This window comes from Symphodus melops (assembly GCF_947650265.1).
Source record: "Symphodus melops genome assembly, chromosome: 6".
NCBI classification, from domain to species: Eukaryota; Metazoa; Chordata; class Actinopteri; order Labriformes; family Labridae; genus Symphodus; species Symphodus melops.
In genome coordinates, this window is record NC_136696.1 from 15,541,756 (window position 1) to 15,557,497 (window position 15,742).

At 38.4% G+C, this 15,742-nt stretch overlaps 1 protein-coding gene across 3 annotated transcripts in view; it reads left to right on the forward strand.

The window, feature by feature from the left end:
* Positions 1–1,772: 1,772 nt before the first annotated feature.
* Positions 1,773–15,742, forward strand: part of grm3 (glutamate receptor, metabotropic 3) — a 39,955-nt gene continuing 25,985 nt past the window's right edge. For 2 of the 3 annotated variants that reach the window (XM_079347089.1, XM_079347090.1), the window contains exons 1-4: positions 1,773–2,018; positions 6,615–6,678; positions 10,254–10,342; positions 11,617–11,676. The gene's annotated coding sequence lies outside the window, so the exon portion shown is untranslated. The remainder of the gene's footprint in view (positions 2,019–6,614; positions 6,679–10,253; positions 10,343–11,616; positions 11,677–15,742) is intronic. The other variant, XM_079347091.1, reaches the window with a different exon arrangement.

The window sequence follows — 15,742 nt, forward strand, 5'->3', positions numbered from 1 at the left end:
TTTCCTGTAGATGATTTCATCTGGAGAGTTTGAATTTGTCCTTATTTACCATCTATCACATTATGTTTTCTTTTTCTTTCTTTCTTTCTTTCTTTCTTTCTTTCTTTCTTTCTTTCTTTCTTTCTTTCTTTCTTTCTTTCTTTCTCAGTCTTCTTTTTCTTTTAGTCTTTCTGTTTTCTGCTTTGCTTTGCTGTGACCGAGTCTATGGGGAAAGGCCAGGCACAAAGCTCTCTTGCTGAGGGACCCTTATGGGACAAAGCTGGCTTTCTGGGCTTTCTGCATATATGCATGCCATGCAGACAATGAGGCCTTTATTAGAGTAGCCAGCATCTCCGAGGCCAGAGCAGCGGGTATGAGGGATGAGGTCCGGGAAAAGCTGTGACTGACACTGGGGCTCTAGTGTGAGTGTGGAATCACTTCCCACCTCATGCCCGTGCATGCATGTGTGTCTCAGAGGTGTGAAGTGGATGCTCTTACCCTTACTTCACTGAACTAATCAATCTCTGCCAATCCAAGGCTTATCCTCAGAGACAGTAATCTAATGCCATATGGTCTCATAAGATGGAAACATGGAAAACACATGAGCTCGATGGAAAGTCCAACATCCTGCCGTCATACATCTGCATAAAAAACAGACAAAACAACATACTATGGCCTTTAGCTGCAATCAAAAATCTGCTTTGAGCAAGCCCTGCAGACTGTGTATGTCTACACACTTGACTAACTTAACAATGAAGAAATCAGGCTCCTAGACTGAGTGGCTGTGTGTGCGTGTGAATGTGTGCGTTTCATGTGTGTGTTTGTTGTAGTGTTAAGTTGTGTGCGAGAGCATTTTTGTGTTTGTGTTGAGCTGAGAGAGAGAGAGAGTGAGAGAGAGAGAGAGAGAGAGAGAGAGAGGGAGAGAGGACGCTCTGTGACTCAATCATGCATGAAGAGGATTTTCTGTTCAATAGGAGCTGCACACTTGCATACTTGCATTTTAATGACTCCATGTACATAATCATATAAATAAGCACACATGCATTGATGTGTGTGTCCATGCACACTGATATAGACACACACACACACACACACACACACACAAACACACACACACACACACACACACACACACAGAGTGTGTGTTACTGTTTCTGTCCTTACTGAAGAAAAAAGGGGGAAATGGGGAGAGAGAGATGCCTAAGTTGTAGAAAATAGAGTTAATGTGTCACGTTAGTGTGATGTATGATTAAAGCTTCAGATGTATGCTTGTAGCAATAGATCCTTGACAGCATTTAGGTCTTTAAGTGTCGTATTGAACCATGCATGCAGCAATGTTTTTTTTTTTTCAAATTTGCCTGAATAAGATGAAGCATGGACAGCATTTTTACTGCTGCTCAGTTTTTTTTCTGTTCTGACATCATAGAGTGTAATACTGCGTTAAAACATTGATGGAGCTACAGGAATTGTGTCTATTTCACAATCTATGTTTTGGATCAAGCACAGATGAATGCGTGTGTACTCTCTACATTATTTTGCACCTCAAACATGTCAAAACCTTTGTCTGGGATCATGCCTATCTCCTCCTCTCCCCTTTCTTCCTCTCTTTTCTCTCTTTAAACCAGGAGTTGTTGTTTTGAGCGGTGTACATGTGCTAAGGGGGTGAATGCCTAAGTTTTCTTTTTATCCAATAAAAATGTCTCCTTGCCAGATCGATTGTTGTTGCTAGGAGACTGAAGCATCCTTTGGCAAGGGGCTACAGCTCTCACGTCTGTTGTTTCCCTCCCCACCTCTCTCTCTCTCTCTCTCTCTCTCTCTCTCTCTCTCTCTCTCTCTCTCTTACAATCACTCTCTAACACGTGCACGTGCACGAACACTCACATACACACCCACATACAAATCTACAGAGCTGGCGCGCAGAGCAACGGCGCCCATCCTCTCTCTCAGTGCGACTCCTCCGAGGGATCAGGAGTAGACTAAGTCAAACTTCCAGCAGCTGAATATTTGTGCGCAACATTTGAATGATCCAAGTCGTAAAGGTAGGTCATTTACAACATAGTAATTTCTGTTTGGGAAATGTGTTGCAGTGTTAGACTCGGGGTTAGGCGACAGAGTGCAGTGAAAATTGTCAGTGCAGGATCGTTTAAGCGCGCGTGAGGTACCCAGTAGCGGACAATTTGCTTTGAACTTTGCGCAGGATTTTAACACAGAGTCGATCTGCATAGCCTACATGTGGTTGTGGTGAGCTTCTCCAAACAGTATCTTCCTACTGATCGCCGGTTGGGAAAAAGATGGTTGCTAATCTCTGCAGCAGATCTATGTTAAAGATACAGAAGGTGAAACAGAGAGTATCTGCAGTTGCGTATGATGCTGCGTGGAGAAGTTATTTGGGTTTGACAGACCGCACCAAATCGAGCGAAGCAGCTTTAAGCTTAAGCTCTCTGAAAAAGATGTGAGGATAGTGCGTCTCTGGGAACAGGCATACAGGTGAATCTAAACACCGTGTTTTGCTCACTGTTCATCAGTGGAATGACTTTCCTCACACTCAACACCTTGCGCCAGGGAGAGGCGCGTGGACCTTTTCGAAAGGTACAGCATGAGCAGGATGTCTTTAAGGACATTAAATGATACGCACACAGATTTTAGACGTAGACTCTTTGTGGTGCAGTAGCACTTTAACATCCACTATGACTCTCGAGGTGTGAAGTGTGGTGGACCGTAGACTTAGTTTATGGCTAAACATGTCACTGCAAACAGCTGCAACTACACTCCAACTCCGAATTACATCTTTTGATTTGGGCCCGTTGGCTGTATTTCAACAGAACAGGTGTAGCTTTTTATTTGTCAACAGCAAGCTTAGCTTGTACTTTCTTTTTGTAAACAGTGTGCATTATATTTAAAGCTGTCATAAACCAAATACTAAATAATCTTTGGACACCATATATCCTTAAAAACAGAATCTGCTTTTTAAAACAGAATAACCTTTCAAGTTTTTACCTTTTAATCTGTCTTTTCCACTTAAAAGTCTCACTAACATTAGATTTTAAAGGAGTTTAAAGACACAATGGTGCTTTTTTTCTAAATGAACTCTTTTTCCTCATGAGTTATCTTAGACAAGAGTGACAAAACAAGCATTAAGACAGAGCAGGGCATTGCCTTTGCTTCTGCTTCATGATAATAATGCATGTTTTGTGGGCAATTAAAAGGAGTAAATCAAGATTCCATATGTCTTACATTTGGATGTTAATGTTGCATTTTTATATGTCCATTTTCTGTTTAAATGCAGTGTGGGACTGGGCACAATGTTTGTGCGGGCATTTTTTTTTTTTTTGCTTTGTTAAACCTTTAGGAAATGCTTACACATAACTTGTTGGATGTATTTCTGTTTGCATGTGTGTAAGGAAAATGTGCATTCAGTGCTACTCAGGGGGCCAATATCTGTCAGCAAATTGATCCAGCCTTGAGTTTCTGAATTTTTGTGGCAGTAAATATGCTTACATGAGCTTGTGCTTGTGCATTATTTGTGTCTGGTGTGTATACAAATGGCCTTGTAGCCTCCGCACAGAAACACTCACCGGACTGCATGCAGCACTGATGCTCATCACAGCACACAGCATAAAAAAAGGAAGCACCTGCAACTGTAAAGATCCTCTGTTTTGATTGGTAATGTGTTTGTGTGTGATAGAGATGTTGAACGCATAAGCAGTGCTGACCGTTATTTATCATGGGTCGATGTTTTCTTTATAGTTTCTGGCGATATATTTGATCTGTTTATCAATGCGTTTGATAAATCAGATAACTTTGGAGGAAGCTTCTCTAAAAAGAGCAAAGCAGTGTTGACTGCAGCAACATCACAAATTAAAACCAGGGCACCGAAGGTGAGAAGAAAAGAAAGACAGTGTTCTTGTATCACTGTATGACTTATGCCTTTATATAGGCCTAATATTCAAGGGAAAAGTCATTAACTCAAAACTCTGACAACATTTTTTCCAGTATTAAATAATCAGTATAAGCTTGAAATTCTGTCTGAATTTGTTTCAGTGGCAGTCATTTTCACAGTACTGAGAAAAATATGCATCAAAATCACACCTGCATCCTGAGCTGTCTTTGACTCTTCCACATATTTTTTCTAAATGTATAAACACAACTGTTTACAGTGTGCATTTGGAATAAGACAACATTGATGTAACTGCCGGAATTCAAGTCTGCTTTCGCAAGTTTTCACTGTAATTCCTTTTTTCCAGCACATTTTCCACCTGACAACATCCACCATGCTGCATTAATGGAAGTCTGTTTATACAAGCTTAACAGTGATAATTGATATTTGAATAACACAACAAAACAATCTTACATTTTTCGAACATTTGCCAATTGAAGTGTTTCAGTTTTGTTTAATGTATGCAGTGTAACAATAGCAGCATAGATCTGGATCAGCTGCAGTTTTGGTTGCTGCAGTACATATATAGTCTATATTAAATCTGGCATAAAAGAATGAAATGCAATATAATTTAGACAAAAATATGTAGTAGTTCATTTTACGTCTGTAAGGCCAGCTTAATGACTGACCGCAAACTATAATTGGTTCCTATATATGTTACACATACAACACAAGTTCTCTGTAAACATTCTTTATAGCTTGTTAAGTTCTTCATATTTGTTTTCATGTACTATGATCAATAGTTACAGATTGGAAGTCCAAATTTTCTATTGGTGTATAGTCACTGCATTTCTTAAAATTTAAACAGCCTTGCGCTGTGCTTTAAAGGGATAGTTTGTGATTTTTGAAGTGGTTTGAGGTGACCAACATCTCTGTGGGCTAATATCCTTACTATTGATAAGTACCTCATCCAATCCCACTTTAACACCACCAAACTATCCCTTTAAACATACAAAGGATTCAAGTATAAAGTACGACTCTAGAGATATCTTTTGTAAGTGCTTTAGAAATGGACAGCTATAGAGACATAGGATATGTGGGGAAGAGAAACAGGGGTGACACGCACACAGGGAGACTCCCTGTCCTGTGATCAGTGTGATGAGGACTATAACCTCTGCAAATGATGAGCCTGCTATATCAACTCAGCTTAACCAGCAGGCCTGGAGTATGTTTCTTAAAATGTGTTGCAATTGTTTTCTAAGTAATTATTATTATTTATATTTCTTGTAATCTAAGTAGCTGATTTGTATCAGTTTTAAGTGAATGAATATCATGCAGCGATTTACAGAAGTATCAAAAGTATCCCAGACCGGAAGGCCAACTTTCCTTAAAGTCACCTTACTAAAAGAAACAGCAGCTCATTTATCATAATGATATCATAATGATATATTGGATTAATGTGTTTTAATATCAGCCTTGAAATGTGGTTTAAAAATGATACAATTTCTCTTCTTTTGATTTCCATGCACACATAGTATGTGTAAATATGCTGGTGGAGATATGAATATTCATGAAACTTAGTAAACAATGAGTTCATGCTTAATTTACAGGAATGTATTTATTTAATTATTCATTATTTGTGACCTAAACAGTCCTTTCAGCTTTTTAAATATTTTGCAGAAACATTTTGCCCGTACTTACAGATGTTTACGTTACCCCATTTGTAACAGAAAAAAAGAATTCAAGAATTTCTTGTTGTTCTCTATTGATGCTGATAATGAGCCATATTTCCCATACAAAATCAATCTTATGAGATCATATCAGGGCTGTCGGCTTTAACTAGTTAACTCTGATTAATTAAGGTCTGAATTTAAAGCATCTTTTTTTTTTTTTGCGGTCCAACGTATGCTATTTAGTTCTTTTCAGTACACTGTGGATAATCCTCCACAGTGACTCTCTGAAGTCACAGTGATGGAAAATAACAACACACCTGCATCTTTGAATGTCTCATTTCACTTAAAAAAAACCCAGACAGCTCAGTTGACGAGTTAAAAGTAATATCCACTTTTTGACATCAAACATTTCACTTTTTTGCCTTTACTTTGAGCTGTTTTCATTTTGTTTTTGATGTGTAATGAGTTCCTTCTTCCAACGATAAGTTAAATGTCAAACGTTTTTATTTACCAGAAGATCCTCACTTAAAAAAAAATAAAAGCAGGGTTTGGGGCACCAGTTGCCTCGTGGTTAGTGCAGGCATCACATGCACAAGTGCTATTTCAAACCAACCTGTGGCTTCTTTCCCGCATGTTATTCTCCACTCTCTCTCTCTCTCTCTCTCTCTCTCTCTCTCTCTCTCTCTCTCTCTCTCTCTCTCTGTCTCTCTCTCTCTCTCTCTCTCTCTTTCTCCCCAATTTCTTACTCTGCAATGTCCTATCTCTCAATAAGGACATAAAAAGCCCCAAAATTATCCTTTAAAAAACACATTAAATAAAAGCAGCACTAAATTAAAACAGCAAGTTAAGAATTCTCAGCTAAAGACAATATAAACTATTTCTTTTAAATGTAAAAGAATGAAATTTCAGGTACTGCTTTAGGTTGCTGTCCATGGTTCTGAACTCATGTCAGAGTTCCTGTAAGTCATTGTACCAGAGTTTTTACATTTAGAACAAACTGTCACTTCTGTTAAATGATATCCATAAATAAGTTTCACTGATTGGTTAATATAACAGAATGATGAAGAGTCCTCTTCTTTTTTAAGGAAATGAAAACATGGAATCCAATCTCTGCAGAGTCAGGACGGGTCTAATACGCTTATGAAACAAGTAAGTTATTGGAACCTTGTTTATTTTTTTTTCTCATGTTTTGTTTTTAATGGCCCTTAGTTAAGTCATCATTATCAGGAAGTTTTAAGGGCTCATTTGCCCCTATACTGAAAGATAAGGTATTTATCACTGGTTGAAGCGGTCACAGCACAATGCCCTGTTTGCAGTGTATCTCTCTTGCACCTCTAGAAAGCAAGAAAAGAGGAGGACACGGGTGTTAAAATGAAATGTTGCTAACTTGATGCATTTAGGTGTATACATGGAAGACATAAAATCTCATAAATCTCATGTTCAGTTCACGTGGTTAGTGCCAGGATTAAGACCTTATCACAATGTTATCTTGACCTGAAGTAGATATGGGAAGTTGTCCAGGGTAACAGCATTTCCACAAGTAGAAAATATAGAGCATTGTTTTTGTTGGCAATCCACTTGCTGAATAAATCACTGCTGCTTCTAACAGTTCACCTCTCACCAGAAATGAGCCCCACACACTCTAGTTGTAAGCACTGCTTTGTTTGTTAACTAACAGAAATGCTTCCCAAAACCAAAGCCTAACCAAAACAAAACACACACACACACACACACACACACACACACACACACACACACACACACACACACACACACACACACACACATAGACTCGGGGGATGAGGCAGTGAAAGGGCAGTGGGATGTACAGCTGTGATGGTGTCTCCGAGAAAGATCAGACTCTTTAATAAATGATGAGCTTGAGGAGGAAGCAGTGTGTCAGAGAGTGTGTGCACACTGTGTGTTTGTGTGAGATAGAGTGAGAGAGGTGGCTTGCTGGTCATGAAGTGGCTGCTGTCAACTAAAGTGTTAAAATGAAAGTTACACAGTGCAGTTTACTCAACAGCGACACTCCCAGAAATGGTTGCTTAAATAATTGCTTTTTAATAATAGAAAATGTTCCAGCCAATCCTGTTTAGTGTTTTTAAACAATATAAAACCGTTAAAAGATAGTTGAAAATATAAAAGGAAGGTGAAGTGAGATAGGAGTATCAGAATGGACACAAAGAGGTGGGAAAAATAAATAAAATATATAATAATAAAACAAGAAATTCATTAAAAAAATTGGGCAACTATACATAACCATATAATGAGATGCATTAAATTACAAATCTTCAAGTGTAAACATTATAATGGTCAACGAGTGGCTGCTGTACCTAATACAATTCATTGTCTGAGCCGTGAGTGAGAAACTGAGTTTTCCAGCTTGAAGTGAGCCATTACATCATTGACCCAGTGGCTATACAGAGAGGGCAGGTTAGACTTTCAATTTATCCAAAATGAGATGACTGCTAGGAATGATGAAAAGGCAAAAGTGTGTATGGGCTCAGGAGAGACCAAGATCTCTTTGAGCCACACCAAATACTTCCAACTGTGGCTCTGGGTCAATGTCCTTATTACATGTAACTGAAAATGCTTTAAAAATCTTGTTCCAAAATTGCATCATCCTTGGGCAAGCCCAAAATGAGTGGAAAAGAGTCTCTCGGTCCCGGTTACACCATGGACAAGTTGGATAAAATTCAGGACGTTGACAGGTGAAGTACTTTAAATTGAATAACATTATGTTTGACACGCCAAGAGTCTGAGTGGATCTCATCAACAGCCAACTTCATTCTGTAATCCTCTCTCCAAAATCCTCCTCCCTTTTTGTTTAAAGAATGTCTGGGCATGGAGAGGCTACAGACAGTAAGACACCATCAATTTAGAGTTATGCTCAGAGGGAGCTCCGTGAATACAATCCTCTGGCCAGCTAATGAATTTGAGAAGGGAAATATGTGTCATTCTTTTCATCAAAATTCCTTATCTGGAGACACTGAGAGAAGTGAGATTGTGGAATACCAAATCCTCTAACTACCTGAGAAAAAGACTTTAAAAAATGTACAAACAAATCTGTCACCTTGCAGCCACCTTGCCAAGATGCATAGAAAATTGAGGGTGCAAACCATGGGTTATTGCATATTACTGCCATAAGCACACCACTCAAACATTAAAGTCTACATCCTAATCTCAGCTATTTCAAAGGTTCAGCAATGTTACAAGTGAATTATGTTGTTAATTGTAATGTTACATATAATCATTGTTGCAAAATTAATGAGTGAATATGGCATTTTTTTAAAATCCTATCAATTGACGTGGTTCATGGCACGAGGGATTACATGACTCACTATTTCCACAGCAAATAGAGCTTCACAGTTCTCATTCAAAACAAAAAAAACCAAACTGGTCATTGCTGTTTTCCTCATGTTGAGGAGAAAAAAAATTATAAAATGTAAAAACAAAAGATTTGATTTCTATTGAGCAAAAGAAATAGGCAGTGCAAAAGCGTTCTGTCACACTTCCAACAATTTACCTGCTAACATTTTAGGCAACAAAAGCTGTTTTAATGTTTCTCTCCTATTGCATCAGGTATAATAACTACACTGGGAATTCATTTCTAATGCAATAGTTTAACCCTCTCACACCAGCCCAAACAAGCTAAGGAAGCTCACTGCTGTGTGGGCATCTGCCACACACCCAGGAACGACACATCAGCTGTCAGAGTCACTGTGAAATAATCAATAAACTATAACATCCTGCAAAAAAAAATAAGAAAATCAAGCACTACCATAGACTTTTCCTTATTAAATGTCACTAACTTGTGACTGTCTTTTCTGTCACTTTAAGACAATCTTTGGATTTTTTCTAAGAAATAAGTATATTGGTTTTACTTGATTGAAAATGGAATGTTTTATGAAGGCTTGCTTACTTCCTTGAAATGTTCTGCACATCACCAATGGAGAAATCAACTTCAGAAGTTTCAAACATTTGTTACAGTATGCCTGTCAGAGGCATTGAATGACGTCTTATCTGTCCATCCATGTTCTTTGTTAATTAGTAAGTGGCTGCATGGCTACGCCCTGGAAACGTTTCAGCAACAACTCATTTAGGATAAACTCTTTACAAAATAGATTTCATTCATTTTAATATTGCCCAATAAACATTTCTTTATTGCTTCGATGAATGCAATACTGTCCTCCATGTTACGACTCAATGTTGTGTTGTTCTATAGTAACATAAGTCCTGGGGTGGGACAAGACATTACAAAGTGCATCTTTTTGAATTCTTTTTGAATTCTCATCACCTGTGACATCACCACATCACCAGAATCAAGAAAAACAAAATAACCTGTGTGTCTGTCCAAACGATTTACTGTACATGTATTGTTCTTTGTGTGGTAGTTAGCTGTTGTCAATACACTTCATTACTCTCTACCTGTCGTGTTGTAACCCCCTGTACACCTCATGTATCGACAACAGTGACAACATACTGGCAGGGTGTGAACATGAATTAAGCAGTCTGCAGCAGCATCCATGCCATGAGAAGGTTGACTGATGCTCCATGATGACTCCCAGGGTCATTACATGACGAGTTTAGTTGATGGATGGAAAAAAATGCCATCAACAGAGGGATATTTCTTCCTCTGACAGGCCTTTCTGCCCTAAACAGTGATGAAATGCCGATCTGAAGAATGCTTCCTCACATTTCACAACCCTGCTCTGTTTTAGGCTGAACAGTCCTTTTTAATCACGGCAAGTGAAATGAGATATGGACCACCAAAACTATGAAGACTGAGGAAGCTGGCTGAAACCCAATGGTGAGACACAACAGATTCTTTTAGGCATACAATGAACCATTATGCACGATCCAATTACACAGAGCCTATGAGTTTTGTTTTGAAACGTATTTCTTGCCACGTGTTGAAGTTAAGAGTCCTCATGTCACACACCATTTCATGAGGTCTAACTGGAAAATGTGAACTGTGTAAAACAGTATGCAGAGCACTCTGTAGATTGTGTGTGGTGCTTAAAGGTTAAAAGCTTCTTTGGTGGAGAATCTCTTTGGAGTACCCACTGCACATAGAGCACAGTTTAGTATCTGAAGTGAACCACTTCTTGTATCGGTCATTCACATTTTAACCAAAACATGTATTTATTATCTATTAGAGCATATGAATTAGACAAAAACTGAGTAACTCTTTTCCCCCCACACATTTTTAACATGATATTTCTTGGCAAATGCATCTTTTTGATATATGGTATTTCTGTCCTATTTATGCTTCATCACTCTTTCCTGCCTTTAACACACTTCTTAAATAATTGATGGTCATAGCCCAATGCTTCCCCCTGACTTTCATGAGGGTGGGAAACCATGTCTTCACACATACAAGTGATAGTCATGTGAGGGTCAGTATGAAAATATGGAAATAATTACACATGACATTAGATGTTTAAAAAAACGTACAAAATTGAAAAAACTCTCACATGGGAACATGCAGCGTCTTCTCATACGATTAGATCTAAGTCAAGACAGTTGTGGTTTCTGTAAGGTGCAGAACAGACCAAGAAAATACACACAAACAAACATGTTCGCACACAAAGACACATACAAAAAGAAAACACAAAGAGAGGACTGGATTGTAGGGCTATCTCTCCCCTCAGTGTTCTGCGGTCTATCGACCTGCATGGCTGCTCTCAGTTGGATACGTGTCATCCATGGCAGTCCTGCCTGTTAGGGGTAGAGTTAGGGCTGAGGAGGCTGTAAGATAGCTGGAAATACATGGGAGAGGAGGAAAGGAGGAGAAGATCCAGGGGGGATGCCGTTGAGGAAAAAGGGGCTAAACACATGAAGCAAAAAGAAAGTGTGGTGGTGCACGCAACCAACTCAGCTGCTTCAGATCTGAACAGGGTCAGAGGTGAAATGGGGTTGTCTGTCAGATGTTACTCTGCATCACAGCACTCAGGGAGAAGGGTCAGTAGTCAGGCTCCTCCTTAATCTGATCCTCTCTTGTCTTCCTCCTCTTTTGAGAGTCAGGTTGTTTTCTCACTCTTGTTTACTTACCTCATGTGTGTCCTCCTTGTCTTTTTATAGGTGTCTATGATGATGTTGCCATGCGCCAGCTGCCATATAATCATTTCCCTCTCTATTTAGGTAAGACATTTGATACACTACATAGTGTACGTGTGTGTGTGTGTGTGTGTATATATATATATATATATATATATATATATACGGTATATATATAGTTGGAAAATACTTACATGCAGTAGGGCTGTCAAATGATGAATTGGTAGATCCAGCCCCAAGTGGAGAACTCAAGAAACTGCATTTTATTGAACTTCTGCATTGACTTCTTTTTTTTTTCACACTGGATGGCCATTCCCTTCATTCATCTTACTTTCAGTAAGAAGGCAAACGAGCTTAGGTCTCAAAAATGGTTGACCTTTTCTTGATGAGACCATGCTGTGTTTGCATCATTTAAAAAAAGCAGATAATCGCCTTCTTTTGAGGAAGGTCATGTCATACTGCATTGTGTTTTTTTTCTCCCCCAAGGCTGGTCTGCCATAATTTTCATGCGTGGTCTTCTCTTTTATGCATGTTAAATATGTATTTGAAAATGTGTAAGTGACATAGTTTTTTCATGTATTAATGAAACTGACGAAACATCAAGCAAGCAAGCACTGACACAACGACAGGTGGTATGGAGGCAAACGCAGACCCAGAGGGAAGTTCAATAATCAGTCCTTGAATACAAAACGGGTTCGGTACACGGGAGGTCAGATGTGCAAACAAAATCCAGAGGAGCAGGCTAAGGCAGGTAACAATAAACAGGCAGGAGTCCAACACGAGATCAGAGCAAACAATACCAAAGGAGCAGGCTAAGGTCTGTAACGAGGGACAGGCAAAGGTAATACACTAGATCAGACAAGAAAAACCCTAGGACTAGGTACTCAAGGATACACTACGAATGGCAAAATGAAGGAGGAAACACAAGGCTTAAATAAGGAAAACAACCAGGGACCACGAGACACAGGTGTGGGTAATCAGGAGTAACAAGACACACATGCAGGTAATCAGGGGCGGGGTCTTGACACACAAGGTGAATGCAGTTTAACATGCATTCCAGTGTAACAGAAGGAGTCAAGTCTATTCAATTTCTTCATAATCTCCAAAGATAATATTTTAAATATGTGTCAATCATATTACTCACGAAAAGCATGCTCTATCATGTGGATAGTGTAACTCTAGCAATTTCAGTTTTTTCAGTATGCTAGTTAGTACACTTTGTATCAAATGACATCACCTTTCTGAAAAAAGATTTCATCAATCGGATGTTCATTGTAGTATACTGAATATAATATTTAATAGTTGTTTACTTGCTTTCTAATTAACTGCCTTAAACACGAAGATAATGTCATCATCTTTAAACACGGGATGTTTCACAGTGGGAGGTGTGCTTGCTCAGTTCAGACAGGAAGCTGAGTTTGGGCACTTTCCAAGAGGTTATAATGAAGCAAACATTCAATTTCAGTGGACACCATGAAAGCAGGGTGTAAATGCTAGGAGACATCATTTGGCACATTTCTTGGAAATTGACTCTATGGGCTGCCAGTTACATTAAAACATGCTGTTTATGAAAGGTTTTGGGTCAAATTGTAGATTCAGTTTTAGCTTTACAAATACACCTTTTTTTTTGCCAAAACAGGCACATACATGCTTGTACATCCACGCACAATCAAAACAAACTCACAGCCGCATCTGAAGCCTTGTTACAGTGATGTCCCCAAATTGTGTTCATAACTTCCTCCTTTGCGTTTTTTATTTTTTTATTTTTTTATTGGCCTCTGATGATGATGATGATGCAACTACGCTCCAATTTTTATTTCCAAGAACTCCAGCTATTTCTGCAGGACACTTGAAAAAAATTCAAAGAGGCTTTACTTCTCTTGTGCACAAGCATAAACACATACTCTTGACGCACATACGCATGCACACGTGCATCAGTTACAGCTTGATAGATCCCCATCAATGTAGGTAACAGATATTAAGTACAGAGTCGTCAAATACATGTCAATGTTTGCTCCTGTTAGTTTTTTATTATCTGGCATAATGAGGCAAAACTGTGGTTTAAATGAGGCTATTGCACTAAAATTCTTTATTGAATGTTCGTTTATCATATTCTAATTTAATTTGTCTCATTTTTTAACCTAAACACACAGCTTCAGACTTTCAGATGAAAAAGAAAGGAGCTAAAGCATAGAAATAGTCTGCTTTTAGGTCAACCCCTCAGAGAAGAAGAGGTGTGTTTGTGCATGCACATGAGTGTGTATGTCTGAGTGTGAGTGGGTGTTTGTCTGGATTCGTGTGTTTGTCTGTATGTGTGTGTCATATTACAGAGCACAGAGGTAAAGGTATGGCAGCTGCCTGCAGGAAAATCTGAGCTGCCTGCATCTAAGAGAAGCTTTCATCCTCCTACCTGCCCACCAAAGAGAGGAGGAATACACTCAGTCTATCTATCTGTCTTCCAAACATGCACGCACGCACACATGCACGCGCACGCACACACACACACACACACACACACACACACACACACACACACACAACCCAAGGTCCAGGCTAGAGATTCCAGCAATCAACAGATGTTTCACTATGAGCTAGCGTCTTGGTCTAGGTTGATTTTCTTTGTCGACGTGTCAACATCTGTCTCATCCTTCCTTAAAACTAGAGAATTTTCATGGGAAATAAACAGATAAGATAAGATAATCCTTTATTAATCTCGCAAGCAGAGAAATTTACAAGTAAACAAAAAAAACCTTAAAATTATTAAGGTATTTTCTACTTATAGTGTCTTAGCGTTAACCTTTATTTTACCAGAAACAATTTTCTCATTGAGATACGAGATCTCTTTTTCAAGAGAGTCCTGAGCAGCGTTCGCTATCATATTATAATATATATAGAAAAAGAGGAAGAGTGACTAGAGTAAGAACCGGTTATTTATTATCTTCATGTCAGCTTAATAATGGAACCCTTGGACATGTAGTAATGGGTTTGCATAAATTTGTAGAATATGCAAGAAAGAAAAGGTCACAATCAGTGCAGCAGGGGCTCATATATGCTGACTTTCTTTCTCAGGTTCCCTGCTATTAACATGCTATATATCTGATCTCATCTGCAATGCATGTTAATGCAAAGTGTACAAGTGCTGCAGAACTCATTACAATCAAATTGCAGATATAATTAATTATTCTTTATTTTTCCAATGTTTTTACAGGTTAGCAGAAAATGTTTGTGCAATGAACACAAAGGACAGCTAAGGTTGATTTTAATTTAATAAGTTTGGGAATTTAAAAGTGTCAGCAATAATAAATGGTGGCTCATTTATTGTAGTAGTTCTTAAGGTCCATTGTCTGGGAACCATTAAGCAATTGTTTTAACATATTTAGTCCATGTTGACATTTATACCAAATAGTTCAACTATATGTTTGCTTGCTAAACATGTCAATTTCAAAATTCAACCAACTCTTGAGATATGCCAATCTGGACACAACTTGTGGATCATATGAATAATGGATAACTAGTACAATAAGACTATAGGTGACAAAAAAGCTTATGTCATTATACTCCCTCACAAAAATCCGGGTCTGAATTATCGCAAAAGATCATACCGATATAGGGCCATGCATATGTGGATTTCTGTACATGGCTGATAAAGTATCAAGTCAGAATTTAACTAGTAAGCGAAAACAGGGTTTTTTCATTCGAGGAATAGATTTTTACATTACATATATGACATATTGTTGACATACAGCTGAAGCCTGACCTGAGACCTAATGGACTTAAAATGATTCACAACTTATCCTGAATTTCTCCTCTTTCTGCTACACAGGTATGTAAACAAATGTCAATTTTTACATTCTAACTTGTATTTTTATTTTAATATAAAACACTGTTGGAATCTTAATCAGAACTAGCCACTGCTAGCTACATTTGATAACAGAACTTTTGTAACATTTAGTAAGCAAAGCGAGCACTGCTACACTTTAAGTGATGATGGGCTTACATTCACAATGCTAGTTTAGGCTGAATTTGGTGATTATTATACATACCTACTACAGTCGGACAGTTGGGTTTAGGTTTTTCGATATTGCAAGTAAATGTGCAATATTACAATCTAGCAAGGATCCCAATTATGCTAGCTCCCAAAGCACAACAA